The sequence below is a fragment of the Bidens hawaiensis genome, unplaced genomic scaffold (assembly GCF_021521415.1).
Source record: "Bidens hawaiensis isolate Kalapana, Puna unplaced genomic scaffold, B.hawaiensis_p1.1 tig00001093_1, whole genome shotgun sequence".
NCBI classification, from domain to species: domain Eukaryota; kingdom Viridiplantae; phylum Streptophyta; class Magnoliopsida; order Asterales; family Asteraceae; genus Bidens; species Bidens hawaiensis.
Window position 1 is genome coordinate 2,179,449 of NW_027491064.1, and position 23,884 is coordinate 2,203,332.

The following is a 23,884-nucleotide window of genomic DNA, read 5'->3' on the forward strand; positions in this document are numbered from 1 at the left end:
AATATAAAAATCATAGTGGCCGACCCCTGGTCTTGACCTTTTGTGAGAGCTAGTTTGCAGCACTGTAGCCTGAACATTAGATATACTACAATAATGAACACAAGAACTCCCTACTTTTAAAAACTTAGGTGACACATATTTATCCAAAATCTTATGTTTATCAGTTTTATTTGGAACCACGCCACATGTTTTGAATGTCTTAGAAGGATCTACCACACAATTGTCTTTGGTCTTAAAAACAGAGCCCACACAAACATCATTAGCAACAGCATCAAGGGCATGCAAATTTAAAGAAACAGTAGAATTAAGGTCTTTATTAGTTAAACCAAATGGATCTTCCTTCTCATTAGTCCAATCCTCTATAATTACTTCATCTGCACGTGAAGCAAACACAATAGTATCGTTCACTCTCAAGTTTGGTTCAATAGGTTTGACTGGACCTTGACCAATTTTTCCATTTGTTGTTGGCTTGTCGTACTGCTGAACAGTTCCCTTGGTTCAATAAGAAGCCCAGTGTAATTATCATTATATAGAGGAGGAACCAAGATGTACCCAATACCCTCACCCTTGTTCTCTTTTCATTTTAATTGTTCAATCATATATTCAACGACAACACTAGAGACATCGAATTTCTTAAAGTTGAATTCAGCGTTTTCAAATTTATTAGTAAATTTTGCAGTTAGCTCGGAAAATTGTTTTTTTGAATCTAAGTGGTGACAAACCTTTACGCTATAATCCTTTTGAAGTTTAGAGAAATCCTTTTGTTGGACTTCTAGTTCTCTTTTAAAGATTTTTTAGTTTCTTAAGGGTGTGATTTTCATATTTTATGTCTTCCATTTCTCAAATCAGATTTCTATTGTGAACTCTATATAATTCTACCTTATTAATGAAAGATTGAGAACATCATTCAGAACTTACCTCAGATGAGCTGGAAGAGGTAGACGCCATGAAAGCAAACTAAAGATCCTTTACTAGCTCCTCTGCATCGTTCTCTTCTTCAACAGCATCTATCTGAGCAAGGTTCGCAGTCTGATTGTTTATGTTAAGTTCTTTCATCTGTTCATTCCAATCAAACTGCTAAGCCACCAATCCCCGTTCATTTTCTCTAGTGCCAGCTGCTTTTTCTCCTCGAAGACCACTCACTGGAACCAATGCACTTGCCCTGTTTCCCTCCTTGGCTGGATCCGTGCATTCACGAGCGTAGTGACCCGGCTCGTGATAGTTATAAGACCTCGGAGTGTCTTTATTGAGTCCCACCTTCTAGTCAGCTGGCAAGTACTGGTTGTTTTAGCATGTTCTCTTGGTAAACTTCTTTGCTCTAAAAATTGCCATGGCTATTTTCCAAGAAATATCCATATCCTCCACATCATCAGGATGGATTTGATCCAATTCAGCAACTAAGACTGGATGAACCAAATATCCAGCAAGAAAAGCGTTGTAACAGTTCATGAAACCTGCCATTAAGGCAATTTTTTCTTGAGTATCCTTTGTAATAGCCGGAACTTGAGTGGTAACTTTAGTGGGAGCTTTACTAGAAGACCCAACAGCCGATTGAGGCTTAGTTGGTGGAGTAGGTTACTGAAAGTACACAGGAGTAGGCTGTGATGGTGGCGGAGCAAATTGACCTTGAGAAGATCTAAACATTGAGAAATTGTTATGAGCATGTTGTGGTTGAGCATATTAACCTTGAGATGACTTAAACATTGAAAAACTATCTTGTGATATGATGGCATTGTTAGAAGCTATATTGTAGCCAACCGCATTGTAGGAGTTAGCGTGATTAATGGCATGTTGCTTGTCATCCATGTCACATGACTTAATGATAGCCACCACCTCTGACAAAATTAATCTGTATAGGTCCTTTGTATTTTTAATCACTGCAACATTCATGTCTCAGCTTTGAGGCGGAGAGTTTACTAGTTTGTTATTTGTCTCAATAAGAGTCAGATTACTGTTTGCAGTTCGCATTTCAATGACCAAAGTAACAAATATTTGAGGCTGTGTCTCCAAAGTCTCTCCCAGAACATGATTGAACATGTTAAACTTGTATCGCAACAGATGGTTTCGACTCCTTCTCGTATCCTCATTCCCTCATACACTTCAATCAGGGCTTCCCATAACCCTTTTGCATAGTGTAGCTCTCTGAATCCTTGAGCGATATTAGGTGAAAGTGTCATTGTTAGAGTGGCAAGAGCCTTCTCGTCCACCTTAAGCTTTTCAAAATCCTCATCGCAGTACATTTTGACGGGCTTTACAGCTACTTCACCATTTTCTCTTTGATAAGTGATAGGTTGAGGACCCCTGGCAATACTTCTACAAATCTTTGCATCCTTCTTCACATACTTTTCGAACCTGAACTTACACTTAGCAAACCCGTCATGAGATGGTAGACGGGGTATAAAAGTAAAAGTTCCCATAATGGATTCCAACTCTTGATGCAATGCAACATTTGATGATATGTTATTGTGAAATTCTTGACAAAATGAGGTATAACTTATTCACTACGTAGGGAGTAAACGATATATCGGTTAATTCGTAATGATTAAACGAGTAATCGACTGATACTGAATATGACCCGTATATATATATATATATATTGAGGGGTCATATATGAGTTATATATACATTATAGTGGCTAACATGTTGATATTAAGACCCCAGTACGTATAAAACCATTTAAACGAAAAAGATTTCGTCTAACAATACGCTATGAGTTTAAACGTAATCGTTAACATCAAAACGAGCATTGTAGCATCCGTCAAGCCGAAAACGATTTATAGAACACTTATAAAAGATGTTTTAAGAAATTCCGTGAAAATACTTTGGGTTTTTATAACCATTTAATATGTTTTTATTATTTTGCAAAAATGAGTCGAAAAACGTTCGTTTTCTCAATATTTTTCGCACCCAAACTATTTTTCGCATCAAAAACCAAACCCGAACTAAATTTGGACTCCAGATTTCACCTTGGCATGAAAAACTAGGAAAATTGTGGCCAAAGGAGGGGCCCATGGGGAACCCCCCCCCCCTATGGCGGCTAAAGAAATACTATGCACCCTTTATGATATATCTTAACACTTAGATATGTTTCTCAATTCATTTAACAACAAAACTTACACACACATCTGGAACAACTTATTCTTCATATATCACAGCAAAAACACCAAGTAAGATGACAATTTTTGCAAGTTTTTATCTTGTTTTAATCAAGTTATAAGCATATTAACATGTCTTGATTAGTGATAATCATGTTTAACCATCCAAAACCTTTAAAAATCACCTAAAATCATGTTATGATCTTAAACAAGATTATAAACCAGAAACATATGGATTTTTGACCATGAACACAAATTAGAACGCTGATATAATGTTTTTACGATTTAAAATTTGGGTTTGAAACCCTTTAATATGTTTTTACGTTGATATATGTTTTAAGCAATTCGTGAAAAAAATTTGGGTTTTTATAACCATTTAATATGTTTTTATTATTTTGCAAAAATGAGGAGAAAAACGTCCGTTTTCGCGATATATTTTGCACCCGAACTATTTTTCGCATAAAAAACCGAACCCGAACTAAATTTGGACTCGAGATTTCACCTTGGGATGTGCTTGCTGTTATGTTGTAAAAATTTGCAGAAACATTAGGGATTATGTAAGTGAGTCCCTGTTCAAATTTGGTAAGTTTTCAATAAACGGAGAATATTTCGCGGATTCATTACCATTTATTAGCATTTAATTATTAAAAATGGTTAAACCTCTTGAACAATTATGAAATTTGGTTTGGAACTCAAAAATGTGATATTAAGATCACTGGTAAAATTTGGGATCTTTATAAGATATCAAAGTATAGTTCGGGAAATTGCATTTTTATTGGGTTTTAACAGCCGAAAAATGCACAAAGGGGCATTTTTGCCAAAGAATTAGGTTCTGGAAATTTTACAGGGGTTATGTTATGGTATTGTGACCACTTAGAAAAACTATCTGACTTTTTGGGAATCGTTTGGTCTAAACGGGTTATTTTTCGGTTAATTATAGCACATAAAATAAATTTTTATAAAAAATATCTAACTATAAAAATTCTAAAAATATTTTTATCAAACTCTACAGATTTTAATATATTTAAACAAAAATTCTCATAATTTATATATAATTGTATAAATAGTTATGATTATATAAGAATTAAATTATATATGTTTAGCAAAACCGGCAGCATTATGTTTAACGAACTGTCTGGTATATTAAAACGTCAAAAGTGGTCAAATATCATAGTTCTAATTGAAATTTATAAAAAAAAAATCAAACTTTTTAACAAGATTTCCGGACAATTCGGGTGGATTGTACACGTTTTGTATATTTAAACCCGTATGAAAACGAAAACGAACTCTGCGATCGATCCAGATCTTGAAACCTTAAACTTATTTTATAAATTAAATATTTTTATCCAACAGTATGTTTACTTAAGTTTTTGTGATTTTACCTATTTCTGAAATGCGTACTGGGTCAACTTGGCCAGGCACAGAAAACGGTGAAACTGAGCCAAATCTGATGTTAATCATTTCATAACGTACAATGTCACAATCTAAGACTACTGACATGTACTGGGCATAACAGCTATACCCAGACTGGTTATACAGCTCAATTTAGTTTAAAAACTGTATTAGTGTTAACCATACTATATCGATTATAGGATACGAGCTATAGTCAAGGCATTATACATAGTACACGTGTAACCGATCAATACTACGCTAAGGTGACTTTCACGACCCTACTTTCTAAAATGTTTTACGAATTTTTGGGATGGAAAGCATGTTTACATATACTTGTATACTTGAAAACTTGTGATGATTTAAATTATCTAAGTAGTAACACTTGAAAGTCCCCAAAAAAACAAGTGATTAACTTCATGCCAGTTACGTGTGGATAGTACTATCGGTTTGACAAACCCAACTGACAGGGCCGGAGGGGTATGCCAGAACATGTTAACCCAGTTGCACAATGTCATTTAAACGTATTACATTATGCTATGTGGTGTTAGACATAGTACCTATTTGGGCAGGGGTAGCCATGTGTTTTTAGCTCTTTTTGGTTTCACTTGTGGCTTAGTTTAAAAACATCATACACATACATACATACCTACATACCTACCTACATACATACATACATACATACATACATGCATGCATGCATGCATACATGCATACGTTCATACATACATACATACATACAAACTGTGAACTTTACGAACACGTATACTGGTTTTTGTTCATACTCGTGAAACTTGAAACTCACCAACTAGACATAGTTGACCCGTTTTAACATGCTTTTAAGGTGAGCCAAAGTTCGAATGAATTGCTTACGTGCTCGGTGTTAAGAGTAAACTTAAATCGTTGTAAATAGATGCAAGTATATAATAAAGAATAATGAGCCCCAAGAACTGGTTATGTGTTTTTCGCCTAGTATGTAAATGCAGTACCAACCAATGTAATATGATGTAAATTAGTTGTAAATTTTCTCTATAACAATGTGGCTGATACCAGAGGTGTTTGTTACATTCTCGTATTACGCTTCCGCAATTACCTAGTCGGGGTGTGACAGAAGTTGGTATCAGAGCCATTGGTTATAAAGAATTAGGATATCCCTTAGGATACCCTAATATAACTGTAGGCTCGATTAGCTCAAGGAATAAAATAATATTAAATAATATATACTGATGATTCTCGGGATGACTCGAATGGACAAGTGAGTTATTATGGTCCGGAACGAAATAGCAGACTTGCTTGTACGAGGAAATTCAAGAAGAAATCGCTAACAATCTAATATGTAAAAACAACAACATATGTGTATAACATATAATATTAAATAAATATATATGTATATAAAAAAATTTATGTGCTAATGTGTATGAATATTGTTATGTATTTTATTATGATTAATATTTTGGAAATATATTATTCTAATTACTAACCATTGTGTAGGAACATGTCGAGAACTACTGATCGCCTATATCTAGAAATGCCAGTGCTACATGAGGAAGACGAAGACCCAGAAGAGGAAACCGAGGACGATCCGGAAAAGGATGAAGTGAATGAGAGTTTAGGAGAAGTTTTGGTCTACCCCCACGAGATACCTACAGATCAGCTGGACTTATCGGGCTATCGTTGTGACACCTATCCCCCTAGGGAATCCCCTAGGAATGATGTAGGAGAAGGTGTCACTAGTGTCTACCGGACCTAGTAAGATTGCTCTTACACACAGGACCCACCAAACTGCTCGCATTTTTGTACACCCACATGACTGCACCCTATCCCAACCCCGTTCGACTTATCATAGGGAGAGACTTCACGAGTACAGGTCACCGAGATACATGTCCCTGCCTTGGGTGTACCAATTCCAATCTAGGAATCACCTCCCATGTCTGACTCTGATTGGTTATGAGTGATAACCGACAAACTATTAAACCACGCAACATCAATAAATGATCTTATTCAATTCAGACAAGAAACCCAAGAATATGTCTGGTACCTCCAGCAATGCATGAGAGATATGAGGAGATCGAACGTTTGTTGCCGGTTGCGTTTGGATCAAGGGGAATCTCATCTATGGTTTAATAGGACGGTCATCGTAGATTTAGTAGCTGTTATTGCATGTTTGGTCTATCTTGTACGTATGAATAAGTAGAACAAAGTAGTATAGTTGGTTCTATATAGTCTTTTGACATCCCATGCAGCATTTTGTAGCGGCATGTTAGGCCGACTTGGGAACTGTTTATGGTTTAGCACTATTACAAGCACTGGCCCTTATAGGGTTAAGTCTATATATCATTTAGTGACAAATTTTGATACACATTCAAGTGTTGGCCTATACCAGGTTAAGACTATGCGCTAAATATTGAGATGCATAGGTAGAGTAATTATTATGGGTAATACAAACATGTTCTTTGGCATAGTTGTGTGTTTGTGATTCGTAATATCGTGATATTGTGTTTATTATAGGGGAAACAGTATTGATTATTATATATTTGGTTATTGTTATAGAATGGCCCCGAAGAAAGCTAACCCTATATCTGAGGCGGAAGTGGACGCAATGATAGCTCGCCAACTACAAGCAATGATACCGACTATTTGTAACACAAATCACTGCTAGCATACGTGTCTATAATACTACGGCCACTGATAATATACCTCCGCTGGATACGAATGTAGCCCCTGGCGTTACTACCCCACTGACTACTGATAATACTCGCCCGACTGTTAATGTCGTTGGGAACCTTGAACCCGTTTTGAACGCCAATTGTGTGACACTCGTCAATTTCAGGTTAACTCCGTTAATCCGAACTACGTTAATTCAAACTTAAGATCACACGAACTGTAACGCGTATCTCATTACATTTAAACTAGGGTTTAAACGACGCTTGACAATCACTACACAAGTAGTCTTTCGGAATTTCACCGAAACACACACAAGTCGACTCAAACCGTTGGTGAACAAACCCAAAACAATAAATATTTGATAATTATGTGTTAAGTTATATGCTACTTGATAATTTTACATAGAACACTAAATTCAAGAGACAATGGTCTATTGTTTATACTAGGAATTGATTTACTAGAAGTTAAGGGGGGCTAAGTGTAACAAGTTAATATTGTAATTAAATATTAACAAAACCCTAATCCCCTACCCCCTCCCCTACACCGATCGGCCTTGCCCTCTCCCCTTTGTCGACCGTGAGCACACACACACACATACAAGTGTTTTTCAAGTTTCTTTGAAGGAATCAAGGTGCTAGCTAGGTAATTTACACTCTCTCTAGTCTATTTATTGATTTAATTGCATGATTTAGCTTAATAAACATAAACCCTAGATGCTAAAATCATTGATTGTTGATAGATTATGAATCTAGAGGGTTGCTTGCATTGTTAAATGTTCATAGATTGATAGTTTGTTGAGTTTTGATGAAAACTGATTCTGGACAGATTATTGAATTCGTGTTTGTATGACTGTAACACGATGTTAATTACATGTTTTTATGTGATTGTTGATTCTATAATATACTAGGTCGAGTCTAGTTTCTGAAAAGTCTGAGTTTGTAATTTTTGGACGTATAAAAGTTAGTTTTTATTATTTTAAAAAACTGTCGTGCAAGGCTGATTCGGGAAGCCTGCTGGTAAGCTGTTTTGCGACTAAGATATCTCATAAACGACAAGACCAAATGGGTTGGTTCAACTTTTGGAAGTTAATATTTTGAGTTATGAATCTAACCCAATTGGTCTTGCATTAATTGGATTTTTCATTTAACGGGAATAACAAATAACATTCTGTTGCGCATGATAATGATTGGTGTGTGTTTACTGTGATGTTTTGATCATTGTGATAAAACCGTATGTGATAAAAATATAATAAAAATATTTTTAGAAACCTAACTCATGTGTGCTTCTGTGATGATTTTTGGTGATTTATTTGACATATTATGATTTATGAAATATAGTAATCTTTTCGAGTGAAAATCTACCTGGACAATTTAGTTGTTGTATTACTTGAATTGTCATGAAAAGTGCATAACTGATCTATGTTTGCTATGTTTTGACCAAATTGCCCTTGTGGGGGATAATTGCTAGTAATGTACAATGTTAATACTTGACACTTAAGTAGTTGTTCACACATGTAACGTATCACCAACGTGTTTGTCGAGTCGCACTTATTTCACAAATGGAACACGAAACGCATCTCATGCATAAGTTGTATGTGCCGAGTCTAGGGACTAACTTGTAATTTACATACTTAGAAAATCTCATTTTTGTTGTTAGAGCACTAGTGAGGATTTTCTGTGACGCACACCTCTCTCAGATTCTTTTTGATTTTCTTCGCAAACAGTGAGTTTCATGTCCCCTTTTTACTCTTTTTAAACGCTTTTATTTGGGGGAGATAACATACTCCAACGCTGTAGATTTTGTTTAGTTTTTATATATCACTTGTAAGGCTAAGTGGCAAACAAACCAACCAAAGTCCTTCATAACATCGAACAGGTTAGTATTTGTATAATAGCGAGTCACTGTTGAGTAGTACTACTGGGTTTGACAAACCCACCCAACTCTAAACTCGACTGTAGATCGAGTGGGTGTAATCTTGGCTAACATATTACCATGGTCGTGGTTGACATGGTGGCAAGGCAATTGATAAACAATCAGCTTCGGTGTCGAACACTTACTAATACATGCTTGATAGGTTAGCTACCTATTGATATATAATTGACTTAACACTATCTGGTAACGCAAAATGTAAACGCAAACGCAAACGCTTTGTTTATATAAACTTGAGAACTCACCAACCCTGTGTTGACACTTTTAATATGTTATTCTCTGGTAGCCTAGGGGGGCGCGTGGTATAGGAACATGCATTCGCTAAACACCATCGCTTGAAAACTTCTTTTAAATTTTTATCTTAATAACTTGGGTTTTTAAGTCGTCCTGTGTGGCGCAAACTTTTTGGTTTACAATTTACGGTTCCGCATTTTATTTAAGACTTAATGTCTTGTTGGTTTGAAAAATTTAAACATGGTGTTTGATTATAACTAATGATTCCAATCCTGTTAGTTCACACCCTCTGACGTTAAAACTCAGTTAGTGGATTTTGAGGGTGTGACAAATAGTGTCACAAATCCAACTCCTGCACCGAATACCAACACAACTGCAAATGCTAATACTCAACCAAATACCGGTAACATTCGTAACAATCAAGAACACCCACGTCAAGAATATTCGTTTAAGTAGTTTCCCTATTGTAAACCGACTAAATTCAGAGGTACTAAAGGACCTAACAGATTGGTGAAACAGATTGAAAAGACCCAGTCCGTAATCAACATTCAACATTAGTGAATGTCCACCAGACCGTATAGTCAAATTCGCTACCAGTATGTTTCTGGATCATGCTTTAATGTGGTGGAACATAGTGGTTCAAATAAGGGGACAAGTGGCTATAAACCGTATGTCATGGACCGAACTCGAAACCCTTTTACTAGAACATTTTTGTCCAAAAATTGAAATTCAAAGGTTAGAAAATGAGCGTTGGAACTTGGAAATGAAGGGTGCTGACCATGTGGGACACACAAACCATTTTAATGAATTGTCTCGTTTAGTATCGTGGCTAGTTATACCTTAATCTAAACGTATTGAATGTTATATTTGGGGATTAACCCCTGCTGTGAGGAGCATAGTTAACTCAGTAGCCCACCCAACATTGGAAAGTGATGTATCTCAAGCTTGTGTATTTACTTTTGACCTTGTGAGGAGTGAAGTGATAAGGATTCCGGGAGAAACATCTAGTTTAAAACGATCTGGTTAATGGACTAGGATGCAAGGGAACCCTCAAAATAAACGAGCCCCCCCCCCCCTCTCATGATTACCCGAAACTATGCCATGATCCGTACGAATGTGAAACAAGAAACATATAAAGGGACGTTAGCGAAGTGTGGGAAATGTAATCTTCATCATATGGGTGATTGCAAACTGGTAATATGTCACAAGTGTGGAAGGACTGGACATTATGCCCCCAATTGTAGAACCACCACTAATAGTGTAAACTGACCACAACAAGCAAACCAACCACCTAGATCTCAACCACCCCGACTACAAATCAATCAACAAACCCCACATACCATGTACCTCCTTACCTGCTACGAATGTGGTAATACGGAACACTATAGGAGGTACTGCCTAAGCTAAATTAGGATGCAGTGGGAAGACAGAACCAAGCACAGGCATCAACTTTCAACGTAGCTAGGGGGCGCGCCTTTGTAATAGGATCGGGTGAAGCGCTTCATGATCCGAACAGAGTAACAGGTACATTCTTAGTTTCCGATCAATATGCATCACTTTTGTTTGATACGGGTGACGATAGAAGTTTCGTATCTGTTAACTTTTTACCCTTAGAAAATATGTCGGTTAGTGAGTTAACAAATCCCTACACTATAGAACTCGCTAATGGTAAGTCTATACTTGTTAACTGAATAGTCCAAAATTGTTCCCTTATCCTAAACGAACACCCGTTTCTTATTGATTTACTTCCAGTGGAATTAGGAAGTTTCGATGTTATAGTTGGTATGGACTGGCTATCTAAGTATAAAGCTGAAATTGTTTGTAAGAATAAGACAGTTAGGATTCCTCTTTCCAATGACGAGGCAGTGATTGTTCTGTACTATATTGCCTCTCGTATACCAACTTAAAGCACTAAAATATTTGCGCCAAGGTTGTATATTATACTTGGCGAGTGTAAGAATTAAGGACCCTAATGAAAAACGAATATAAGACATCTCAATGGTACACGAGTATTCAGATGTATTTCCCAATGATTTGCCTGGTTTACCACTGACCCGAAAAGTCGAATTCTATATTAACCTAATACAAGAAGCAGCTCTCATTGCTAAGGCAGCTTACCGACTAGCACCCTCAGAAATGCAAAAACTGTCCAACCAATTGCAAGAGTTACTAGATAGGGGCTTTATACGACCTAGCTATTCACCATGGGGAGCACCGCTGTTATTTGTGAAAAAGAAAGACGGAAGTTTTCAGATGTGTATTGATTACCAGGAATTAAATAAAGTGATTATCAAGAACAGATACCCCTTACCTCGAATTGATGACTTGTTTGACCAACTTCAGGGTGCGAAATATTTTTCAAACATTGATCTTAGATCTGGTTATCATCAAGTAAAAATCCAGGAAGAAGATGTCCCAAAAATAGCCTTCCGAACTCGGTACGGTCACTATGAATTTTTGGTTATGCCGTTTGGATTGACCAATGCACCTGTGGTATTTATGGATCTCAGGAAACGAGTTTGTAAACTGATGCATGCTATTTAGCTTGTATAAAATATGATAGATTGGATATTTAGCTTTTGCACAAGATCGTGTTTTAAATTTATAAAAGTGATTTCTACAAAGACTAAACACACACAAAATAGGCAAGTGTACCTATCGTATATGTAGAATAGTATTGGTAAGAACCAAGTATCGATCTGTGGACACAAAGGTTTCTAACAATAAATCGTTGTTTCACTTCAATCGGAGGTTTTAATCATTTTTTTTGAACTTTTTATAAAATATAAATAATTATATATATATAATATATAGGTGACCAAGATAAAAAATTCTAAACGAGTTGTTCAATTATACGAAGGTTACCGTCTAAGATCAAAAATCCACTCCATTTTAGCATTGATAACTAATATATAGACATGTGATAAACTTACCGTAGCAATATATGATAGATAACTCCTTAACCCAAAGTGAGCATCTTTGGCACTACGGAGATGATATGCGCATTTTAAAGTCCACCCTTTCCTAATGCCATACCATCTCAATGATGTCAATTTAAGTTGGGAAGTAGTTTCGTTAAGTAGAAAGATTAGGATTGACTTCAATTTCTCGAATACCAATTCTAACAACTTCGGGTGATTATAGTTCATCACACAACCTCCCCTTGGTTGATTTAAGTAGGTTATGATTACACATTCCATTAACATTTGGTTTCTTTAGCTAATTTGACATCCTAAGCAAAGCCATTTTCGGATTACCAAGGTTTAGAAAAATACACCATAACTTATATCTCATCATTTCTAAGTACAATATTAGGATCCATGTTTCGATAATGTATCAAAGTATTTCTATCTTTCAAGAACATGAATCGATCATGAACGATTGCCAAAGAGATTGACAACCACCAACTTTGAATTAGTGATTTAAGATGGTGAAACATTTCTCATCAAAAGATAATTGTAACAGAACCATGTACTTAACTAGACTACATCACATGTCTTGATTAATTATCAAGTAAAACAAAGCTTCTTCATAGATTTTAGATGGTAAAAGGAGTTTAGCTCATAATGAGCATTATGATGAACATTAAGATGATTGATAATAACAAATACATGATTAAACTTGGAACAATCTAACCAAATGTAGATGAATCCTTCTTCTTAATGATGGGGATGATGGTTGATGATGATGATTAGTGGTGATGACCTCCAAACCTTCAATCTCTTCACTAGATCTTCAAGGTGAGTGTTAGTGTGTGTTTTTATAAGAGAGAATCGGATAGAAATCTTTTCAAGGCACACTTGATGAATGCAACATGAGCCACTATTTATAGGCAATCTGGCAGGTGAGGCACGGCCCCGTACTTGATGAGCACGGCCCCGTGTATTTTTATGACATGTGCCAGATTTGTTTTGTCTTTAGTGTGAGCTGGCAACGGCCCCGTGGTTAGCAGACAAGGTCCCGTGCTTTTTAGTGACATGTGCTCAATTCTTCTTTGTCTTTTCTGCATTCCCGTCCACGGCCCCGTGCTTTTGTTCTCAGATTTTGTCTTTTCTTTTTCCATAAGCATGGGGGCGTGTTTCTTGAGACATTGGGGTGTGTTTCTTTGTTTTCTTGTGTTTTCTTCTGTTTTTCTTCGTCTTTTTGCTTGTTTCTTCGTTTGAGGTTTGGTTTCACCTGAAATTACGTTTAATTATGATAAGTAGCCTTTTATGCTATGTTATTAGATAGAAATTGCAGTTTTTAGAGATTATTTGATGCTGAAAAGATGTATATTTCTATGTACATCAAACATCCCCACATTTGAACATTGCTTGTCCTCAAGCAATCGTCTTATAAATGTTCTCTAAATACAGCAAATTTAGATTATAGCTATTCTTTAAGCGAGCTCCAAGAAGATGAAACCAAATAACCAATCTTTATGTTAGTGATAAATAAGAGAGAACTTTTGTTTTTATGAGCTTCTGTTTATGCAAAACGTCACATTCTCGCAATGTTCACTCACACTCGGTTTTTATATCTGATCATACCTGGGATGTAGGTATGTGAACACTCTTAGCCAAAATGCAACCTGTGATAAATAAGATTGTAACAAGTTCAAATCTCCTCCTTTTGAAGGGTTGCATAGATCAGAAGGTAAAAAAAGGGTTCCGGTTTAGTGTGAGTAGGGATTGGTATTTTGTGGTGGTTCAAGGTTTAATGGTAAATACAACTTCCGCTGTTTGTCGGGAGTCTTGAGATGTCTTTAATGGTTAGCTCCTTTTCTTCGATTTCTTTTTTTTTTTTTTTTGTAAACACTATATACCTAATGACTCTTTTAAGGTCAGATCGTCAAGACCAGTTTTATCGAGGATGTGGATTAATTCTTCCTCAATCCTGTTATGAATATAACTTCCAACTCTAATGAATCGTTCGGCTTTGAGCCTAATAGCCCTCATCCTCATTAGTTCGGTATATTCATGCTGAGACTAAGTTTGACTTTTTCTACATCTTCCTTCGTGGGACCAGTTTCCGCAACCTAAGCATCGTTCATATCTTTTTGCTCTTCTCTTCATTGTGTTTCTGGAAATTCCACAAAATGGTGGCCTTTGTTCGTTTTGGCGCCACTTTTTCTTTTCACCTCATTGCTAAAGAGAAAGATTATCTCCCTAACTTCTGAAGGCTACTTTGTTTTTTGCGAAATGTATGCAGCAAAGGAATTTGAAATCGAAAGAATGCATTTCCAGTTCTTTAGGGTCTGCCGGTAAAAGACCAATGTTGTATTTTACCGGTGAAAATGGATAAAGTGATCGGGTTTTTGGTTAAGGTTTTTGGGTTTGATGGAATTGTGTAAATATTACCTTCTTCCTTATACAACGCTTCGTGCGGTCTTGAAATGAATAATTACGACAAGTTCTAAATCACACGAAACATGTGACTCACTCAAAGCTTCCAAAAAAATATTTATATGGCATGAGGTTTATCTCACAGTAACGGAGGAATTGGGTATAAACGCCATATTTTGCATAAATTTCTTCTCAATAATACAAAACTTCTTTTTACTTTTTCACTTTTTTGGTTATAATAGATTTGCAGTTGGTTATTTGCCAAAAAATTTCTTGGATATGCTTTTGGTTTTGTTATAAAAATAGTCTTTGTTAGCTACAAAAATTTAGTTTATTATAGAATCTTTATAACTAGTTGAGCAAGCAATTGGTCAAGTAATTCCCCTCCCCACACTTGAATCTCACATTGTCCTCAATGTGAAAAGATTCATAAAAAGATTAATAATAAGATTCATATGAAGTATGGAGGGTAAAATGGAAAGGAACTTCCCTACGGCTAACGAAATTTCGACAGAGCCTCCCCTTTGTTTTGTCCGTTTTCCTGTAGTGTACCTAAGTAGTAAAACTGCAAACAATCAAAAACATCATAATAATACTAAAACTTATTATTATTTATTTATTTATTTTTATTTTTATTTCTATTTACAGTACCTAGTTTAATCAGGGTCTTAGCCAGACCCTACTTCCAATATGTTCATCGGTTCTGGTGGAGGATTAGTACCTTCGAGACGGTCTCGAATGGTCCATCGATATATGGTTTTAATCAATGTCCATTAACTTTGAACTTGTGGCCATCAGAATTTGAAATCTCAACTACCCCATAGTCAAAAACTTATTCAACTATATGTGGACCTCTCCAATGAGATTTCAATTTTCCTGGGAAAAGACGTAAACGTGTGTTATATAACAGTACACGGTCGCCAACTTGAAATTTCTTGTTTCCTTTTAAATGGGCGTCGTGTAAACGTTTAGTCTTTTCTTTGTAAGACCAGGAATTTTCATATGCCAGAGCTCTTAGTTCTTCGAGCTCGTGAATTTGATCTTCTTGGTTTTTACCGACAGACATTAGATCAAAATTCACTGCTCTCAGAGCCCAATACGCTTTGTGTTTTAGTTCTACGGGTATATGACATGACTTCCCATAAACAAGTTTGAATGGTGTTGTTCCTGTGGGGGTTTTTTATGCCGTCCTGAGGGCCCACAAAGCGTCATTTAACTTTTCTGCCCAATTTTTTCGATTCATTCCTATGGTTCTTTCTAGGATCCTTTTAATTCCCCGATTCGAGACTTCTACTTGCCCACTGGTCTGAGGGTGATATGGTGTTGCCAGTCGGTGGTGAACCCCATATTGTGCTAAGACTTTGTCCATCAGAGCGTTACAGAAGTGGGTACCTCTGTCGCTGATTAGGGCTTTCGGAGTACCGAAATGTGAAAATAACTTTTTCAGAAATCGTACAACTACTCGAGCGTCGTTAGTGGGAAGAGCTTGGGCTTCTACCCATTTAGACATGTAGTCGACTGCTACAAGGATGTACTTATTTCCGAATGAGTTAGGAAATGGGCCCATGAAATCTATTCCCCATACATCAAAGACCTCACAAAATTGAATGCCTTTTTGAGCCATCTCATTTTTGGCTGAGATGTTTCCGGCTCTTTGACAAGCATCGTATGCTTGGATCAAAGCATGTGTGTCTTTATATATGGTGAGCCAGAAAAATCCTGCATCAAACACTTTTCTAACCGTAGTGGCGGTACCGTGGTGCCCACCAGTAGGTCCTTCATGACAGTGTTTGAGAATATCTAAGGTTTCCTTGCCTGATACACACCTACGAACAACCTGATCGGCCCCTATCCTAAACAAGTAAGGGTCTTCCCAGAAGTAGAACTTAAGGTCGGAGAAGAATTTCTTCCGTTGTTGATGAGTTAGCCCCATTCTTAGGATTCTACAAGCCAGATAGTTTGCGAAGTCGGCAAACCAAGGACTTTCGTCCTTTTCCTGCATGATCACTTGGATATGCATGAGAACTTCATGTGGAAAATTATCAGTGATAATTTCCTCATGATGTTCCTTTGAAGTTGGGCATTCTAAGCGTGAAAGATGGTCTGCGGCTACATTCTCTGCTCCCTTTTTTGTCTTTAACTTCTATGTCGAATTCTTGGAGTAGTAGAATTCATCTGATAAGTCTGGGTTTGGCATCCTGCTTGTTGAAGAGGTAACGTATGGCGACATGGTCGGTGTAAACTATGGTTTTGGAAAGAACTAGGTAGGATCTAAATTTTTCAAAGGAAAATACTACAGCTAGTAACTCTTTCTCTGTTGTGGTGTAATTTTCTTGCGCATCGTTCAGAGTTTTACTTGCATAGTAAATTGGGTGAAAGTGTTTTTCTTTGTGTTGTCCGAGTTCGGCTCCAACTGCAAAGTCACTTGCATCGCACATGATATCGAATGGAATGGTCCAATCGGGTGTAGTCATGATTGGTGCGTTGACAAGTTTGTTTTTTAATATGTTGAATGATTCAACACATTCTTCAGAGAAGACGAATGGTGCATCTTTCTCCAGAAGTTTGGTCATAGGTCTAGCAATTTTGGAGAAGTCTTTTATGAAGCGGCGGTAGAAGCCTGCGTGACCTAGAAAATTTCTAATGGCTCTGACTGAAGTTGGTGGTGGAAGTTTGGATATGGTTTCTATTTTGGCCCTATCAACTTCTAGTCCTGCTTGGGATTCTTGTGACCTAGAACGATGCCTTCTTTGACCATAAAATGGCATTTCTCCCAGTTGAGTACTAAGTTTACTTCTTCACACCTAGCCAACATTTTGTCTAGGTTTTTCAGAAAATGATCGAAGGAGTCTCCAAAGACTGAGAAATCGTCCATGAAAACTTCCATAGAGTGCTCGATCATTTCATGAAAGATGGCCACCATGCAACGCTGTAAGGTGGCTGGAGCATTACATAATCCAAATGGCATTCTTCGGTAGGTGAAGGTTCCATACGGGCATGTAAAGGTGGTTTTCTCCTGATCCTCAGGAGCGATGGGAATTTGAAAGTATCCGGAGAATCCATCAAGAAAACAGTAGAACATTTTTCCAGATAATCGCTCAAGCATTTGGTCAATAAAAGGAAGTGGAAAATGATCTTTTCTTGTGGCGTCATTAAGCTTCCGATAGTCAATGCAAACTCACCAGCCTGTAATGATCCTCATTGGTATAAGTTCGTCCTTCTCGTTCATTACAACTGTCATTCCTCCCTTCTTGGGTACTACTTGAACTGGACTGACCCAAGGTAAATCTGAGATTGGGTAGATTAATCCGGCATCAAGTAGTTTGATTACTTCTTTCTTCACCACATCTTGCATGTTGGGATTTAGACGTCTTTGATGTTGGACCACGGGTTTGTATTCTTCTTCCATGAGGATTTTGTGAGTACAAAAAGAAGGACCGATGCCCTTGATATCCATGATCTTTCATGCGATAGCCTTCTTATGGTTTTTAAGAACCTTAAGAAGTTCTTCTTTCTCTTCTTTAGAAAGGTGAGATGAAATAATTACTGGGAGTTGAGAGTCTTTTTCTAGAAAGGCGTATTCGAGATGGTTTGGTAGTTCTTTTAACTCTAAGGCTGGTGGTTCTTCAATTGATGGTTTTGATTTTTCATTGGATTCAGTGATCTCAAATACTACTTCTGATGCTTCCTGATAGTTATTCACAGTATTAAGATTATTGTTTTCTAAAATGGGGTTGGTACTAGTATCTGTTAAGATTTGTGTTTCTAATAAGGCATTAAGGGAATATTTCCAAACATAGCAACTCACGATAGAATCGACGATGTCAACAAAGTATAATGTGTCATCGTGATGTTAAGGATATTGCATAGATTTTCCTATGTCAAAAGTGATTGCCTCGTCATTGACCCTGAGAGTGAGTTTTCCGGTGCAAACATCAATAATAGCCTTTGCGGTGGCTAAAAAGGGTCTTCCTAAAATCAGAGGTACACTTTTGTTTTCCTCCATGTCTAGAATCACAAAATCTGCTGGGAAAACAAACTTGTAAATTTTGACAAGCATGTTTTCAACAATGCCCCGAGGATATTTAACGGATCGGTCAGCTAACTGAATGCTCATGCATGTGGGCTTTGGTTCTCCTATACCTAGTTTTGCAAAAACCACATAAGGCATTAAATTAATACTAGCTCCTAGGTCAGCCAGGGCATTGCTAACAGACAAATTTCATATGAGACAAGGGATAGTAAAACTCCCTGGATCGGTCATTTTTGGCGGCAGCTTGCTTTAAAGGACAGCTGAACATTCTTTACTCAAGGTGACATGCGAGAGCTCCTCCAGCTTCCTTTTGTTGGTCAGCACTTCTTTGAGAATCTTTGCGTAGTTCAGCATTTGAGCAATGGCTTCGACGAAAGGGATGTTGATGTAGAGTTGTTTGAAGAGTTCTAAAAACTTCCCGTACAGAGCTTCCAATCTCTCCTGTTTCATCCGTCCAGGGTATGGAATAGGTGGAACATAAGTTCGGACTGGTTCCTTAGGTTGTATGGTGCCTGTCAGGATCAGTCTTTCCTTCATTTTCTCAAGGGATTCTTTTTCCATAACTGGTTCTGAAGTTGGTGAGGCAACAGTGGTTGTACCACTTCTTAATGTAACAGTGTTGGCTGCTTCATTTGGGTTTGTTATTGTGTTCCTTGGAAGAGCGTCGGGTGGTCTTTCGGATAATTGTCGGGAAATTTGTCCGATTTGAGTTTCTAGATTCTGAAGTGATGCTTGTTGACTTTTGAGATCGGCTTCATGTTTTAATAACACTCCGCTGATATCAACAGCTCTTGAGTCGGCCTATTTCTCTGCTTCATTTGTTTTAGTCATCAGTTGGATAAGCATTTCTTCGATCTTAGAGTAGCTTGGGTTTTGATGGCTACTAGAGCTTTGATCTTGAAATTGAAGTTTAGGTTGGAAGGATTGATTCATCGGTCTCTTTTCGAATCCGGGTAGAGATTGAGTGTTACCTCCGTCTTTCCAGCTGAAATTCGGATGGTTTCTCCATCCTGGATTATAGTTATTGCTGAAAGCGTTGTTCTGTCGAGCGATGAAATCGACTTCTTCCATGGCCATAATGACTTGTTTACAGTCACTCGTCTTATGATTTCCTCCACAAGTGTCACAGGTGAGTCTGTTTTTTGATAGCTCGGCTTGAAGTTGTTCGAATTTTTTAGAAAGAGCTTCAAGTTGTGCTGTGACAAGAGTGTTGGAATCAACGTGGTATATTCCTTTATGGGTAGGTGTAGATCTTGGTGGGTTGTAAGCGAAACTCTTCTTTGCGGCCTTCTCCAGGACTTCAAATGCTTCGTTTGGTGATTTGGATCCCAGGTCTCCACCAGCGATCTGGTCGATGGCCTGTTTGTTTTGACTGGATTGTGCGTCAAAGAAAGTTTGAACTTGTAACCATACGCTCAGTCCATGATGTGGGCATCTTCTTAGAAGACTTTTAAGTCTTTCCCATGCTGCGTGTAGCGATTCATCAACATCGTTCCGGAATCCGGTAATGCTGGCTCGGTATTTGGCAGTTTTATCGGGCGGAAAATATTTGAGGAGAAACTGTTCAACCATCTGGTCCCAAGTGGTGATGGAATCAGAGGATATAGATTCTATCCATTCTAGGCTTGACCCTTGAGAGAGAAAGGAAAGAGTTTGAGTTTGATTTGATCGTCTGAACAGTTTTGGATTTTAAAGGTTCTGCAGATTCGTAGGAATCGAGATATGTGAGAAAGAGGGTCTTCGTCGTGGAGACCATGAAATTGAACTGAATTTTCCACCATATGAATGGTTCTTGATTTGATTTCGAAATTTTCGGTGATTTCGGGTGGAGCCACTCCATTACCCTAGCCTTCGAGAGTTGGCTTGGCATACTGGCTCATGTTCGGCTCATTGTTCTGGGCCGCTATCATTTCTTCGGTTTGATTTTCTCCTGATGTGGTGGCGTCTACTGATTGGTCTTTGATTGCTTCGGCGGTTTCTGTTGTCCGTTTACGTGCTTATCGACGAAAGAGTCGTTCCGGTTCAGAAATTGGAGAAACAAGCTCAGGCTCAAAAGTAGAGGACATACATGGGACTAAATCAAAATTAAACACTAAAGTAAAAATTAGCTAGGATTTGTCTAAGTTAGTCTAATATTAAACTACAAGTTAGGCTACGCTATTTTAAACTAAACTAAACTAATGTCTAAATTAATTAAGCTAGAGTAAGGTAAGGTAAGTAAAGATAAAAAGTAGCTAGCCGTAAAATTTATATATTTAATATTTAATAAAAATAAAGGTAAAACAAAATAAAATAAAAGTTAAAACTTTGTACAATTATAGACAATGATTAAATTAAAACTTGGATCGTTCTTAGAAACGTACCGTGTATCCCCAGCAACAGCGCCAAAAACTTGATGCGTGCTGTGTAGCTTGTATAAAATATGATAGATTGGATATTTAGCTTTTGCACAAGATCGTGTTTTAAATTTATAAAAGTGATTTCTACAAAGACTAAACACATACAAAATAGGAAAGTGTACCTATCGTATATAGAATAGTATTGGTAAGAACCAAGTATCGATCCGTGGACACAAAGGTTTCTAATAATAAATCGTTGTTTTACTTCAATCGGAGGTTTTAATCATTTTGAGGTTAATTTTTGAACTTTCTATAAAATATAAATAATTATATATATATATATATATATATATATATATATATATATATATATATATAGGTGACCAAGATAAGAAATTCTAAACGAGTTGTTCAATTATACGAAGGTTACCATCTAAGATCAAGAATCCACTCCATTTTAGCATTGATAATTAATATATAGACATGTGATAAACTTACCGTAGCAATATATGATAGATAACTCCTTAACCAAAAGTGAGCATCTTTGGCACTAAGGAGATGATATGCGCATTTTAAAGTCCACTCATTCCAAATGTCATACCATCTCAATGATGTCAATTTAAGTTGGCAAGTAGTTTCGTTAAGTAGAAAGATTAGGATTGACTTCAATTTCTCGAATACCAATTCTAACAACTTCGGGTGATTGTAGTTCATCACACAACCTCCCCTTGGTTGATTTAAGTAGGTTATGATTACACATTCCATTAACATATGGTTTCTTTAGCTAATTTGATATCCTAAGCAAAGCCATTTTCGGATTACCAAGGTTTAGAAAAATACACCATCACTTATATCTCATCATTTCTAAGTACAATATACGGATCCATGTTTCGATAATGTATCAAAGTATTTATGTCTTTCAAGAACATGAATCGATCATGAACGATTGCCAAAGAAATTGACAACCACCAACTTTGAATAAGTGATTTAAGATGGTGAAACATTTCTCATCAAAAGATAATTGTAATATAACCATGTACTTAACTAGACTACATCACATGTCTTGATTAATTATCAAGTAAAACAAAGCTTCTTCATAGATTTTAGATGGTAAAAGGAGTTTATCTCATAATGAGCATTATGATGAACATTAAGATGATTGATAATAACAAATACATGATTAAACTTGGAACAATCTAACCAAATGTAGATGAATCCTTCTTCTTAATGATGGGGATGATGGTTGATGATGATGATTAGTGGTGATGACCTCCAAACCTTCAAACTTTTCACTAGATCTTCAAGGTGAGTGTTAGTGTGTATTTATAAGAGAGAATCGGATAGAAATATTTTCAAGGCACACTTGATGAATGCAACATGAGCCACTATTTATAGGCAATCTGGATGGTGAGGCACGGCCCCGTGCTTGATGAGCACGGCCCCGTGTATTTTTATGACATATGCCAGATTTGTTTTGTCTTTTGTGTGAGCTGGCAACGGCCCCGTGGTTAGCAGACACGGTCCCGTGCTTTTTAGTGACATGTGCTCAATTCTTCTTTGTCTTTTCTGCATTCCCATCCACGGCCCCGTGCATGCTGAGCACGGCCCCGTGCTTTTGTTCTCAGATTTTGTCTTTTCTTGTTCCATAAGCATGGGGGCGTGTTTCTTGAGACATGAGGGCGTGTTTCTTTGTTTTCTTTTGTTTTCTTCTGTTTTTCTTCGTCTTATTGCTTGTTTCTTCGTTTGAGGTTTGGTTTCACCTGAAATTACGTTTTATTATGATAAGTAGCCTTTTATGCTATGTTATTAGATAGAAATTGCAGTTTTTATAGATTATTTGATGTTGAAAAGATGTATATTTCTATGTACATCATAAACCCTATCTTGATAAATTAATGATAATATTTATTTACGACATCTTGATATATTCAAAAAGTAAAAAAGAACACGAGCAACATCTACGGGTAATCTTGAAATTATATAGGCAAGAAAAACTATATGCCAAGCTGTCCAAATTTGAATTCTGGCTACAAGAAGTACAATTTTTAGGACACATTGTGAATCAACAAGGAATACAAGTAGACCCTAGTAAAATTGAGGCTATTAAAAATTGGCAAGTACCTAAATCACCGAAATAAATCCTCCATTTTTTTGGATTAGCCGGGTATTACCAACGATTTACTGAAAACTTTTCAAGTATTCCCAACCTTTAACCCTCCTAACTAAGAAAGATCGATTGTATGACTGGGGAGAAGAACAATAAACGGCCTTCCAAACATTGTTACAAAAGTTATTTGAAGCTCCAGTATTAAGTCTTGCAGATGGAACTGATGACTTGGTAGTTTATTGTGACGGATCTCATAAAGGTTTAGGATGCGTGCAGATGCAACGAAATAATGTAATAGCATATGCCTCCCGACAGTTAAAAGTACATGAAAAGAACTATACAACTCATGATCTAGAAATAAGAGCAGTTATATTTGCATTGAAAATCTGGAGAACTACTTGTACGACACCAAATGTACCATTAATACATATCACAAAAGCCTACAGCACATATTTGATTAGAAAGAGCTGAACATGAGGCAAAGAAGATGGGTAGAACTGTTAAATGACTATGATTGTGATATTAAATACCATCCGGGTAAGGTCAATATAGTAGTTGATGCATTAAGTCTGAAAGAACGAATTAAACCCCTAAGAGTACGAGCACTTGGAATGATTGTCCAGAGTAGCCTTACCGAACAAATTTTTGTTTCCCAAGGTGAAGCCTTAAAAAATCAATTAGAAAAGGAGGAGCTGCACAAGAAGGAAAAGAATTTTGAGAGGAAAACCGATGAAATATTATATTACAAAAACCGAGTCTGGATTCCAACA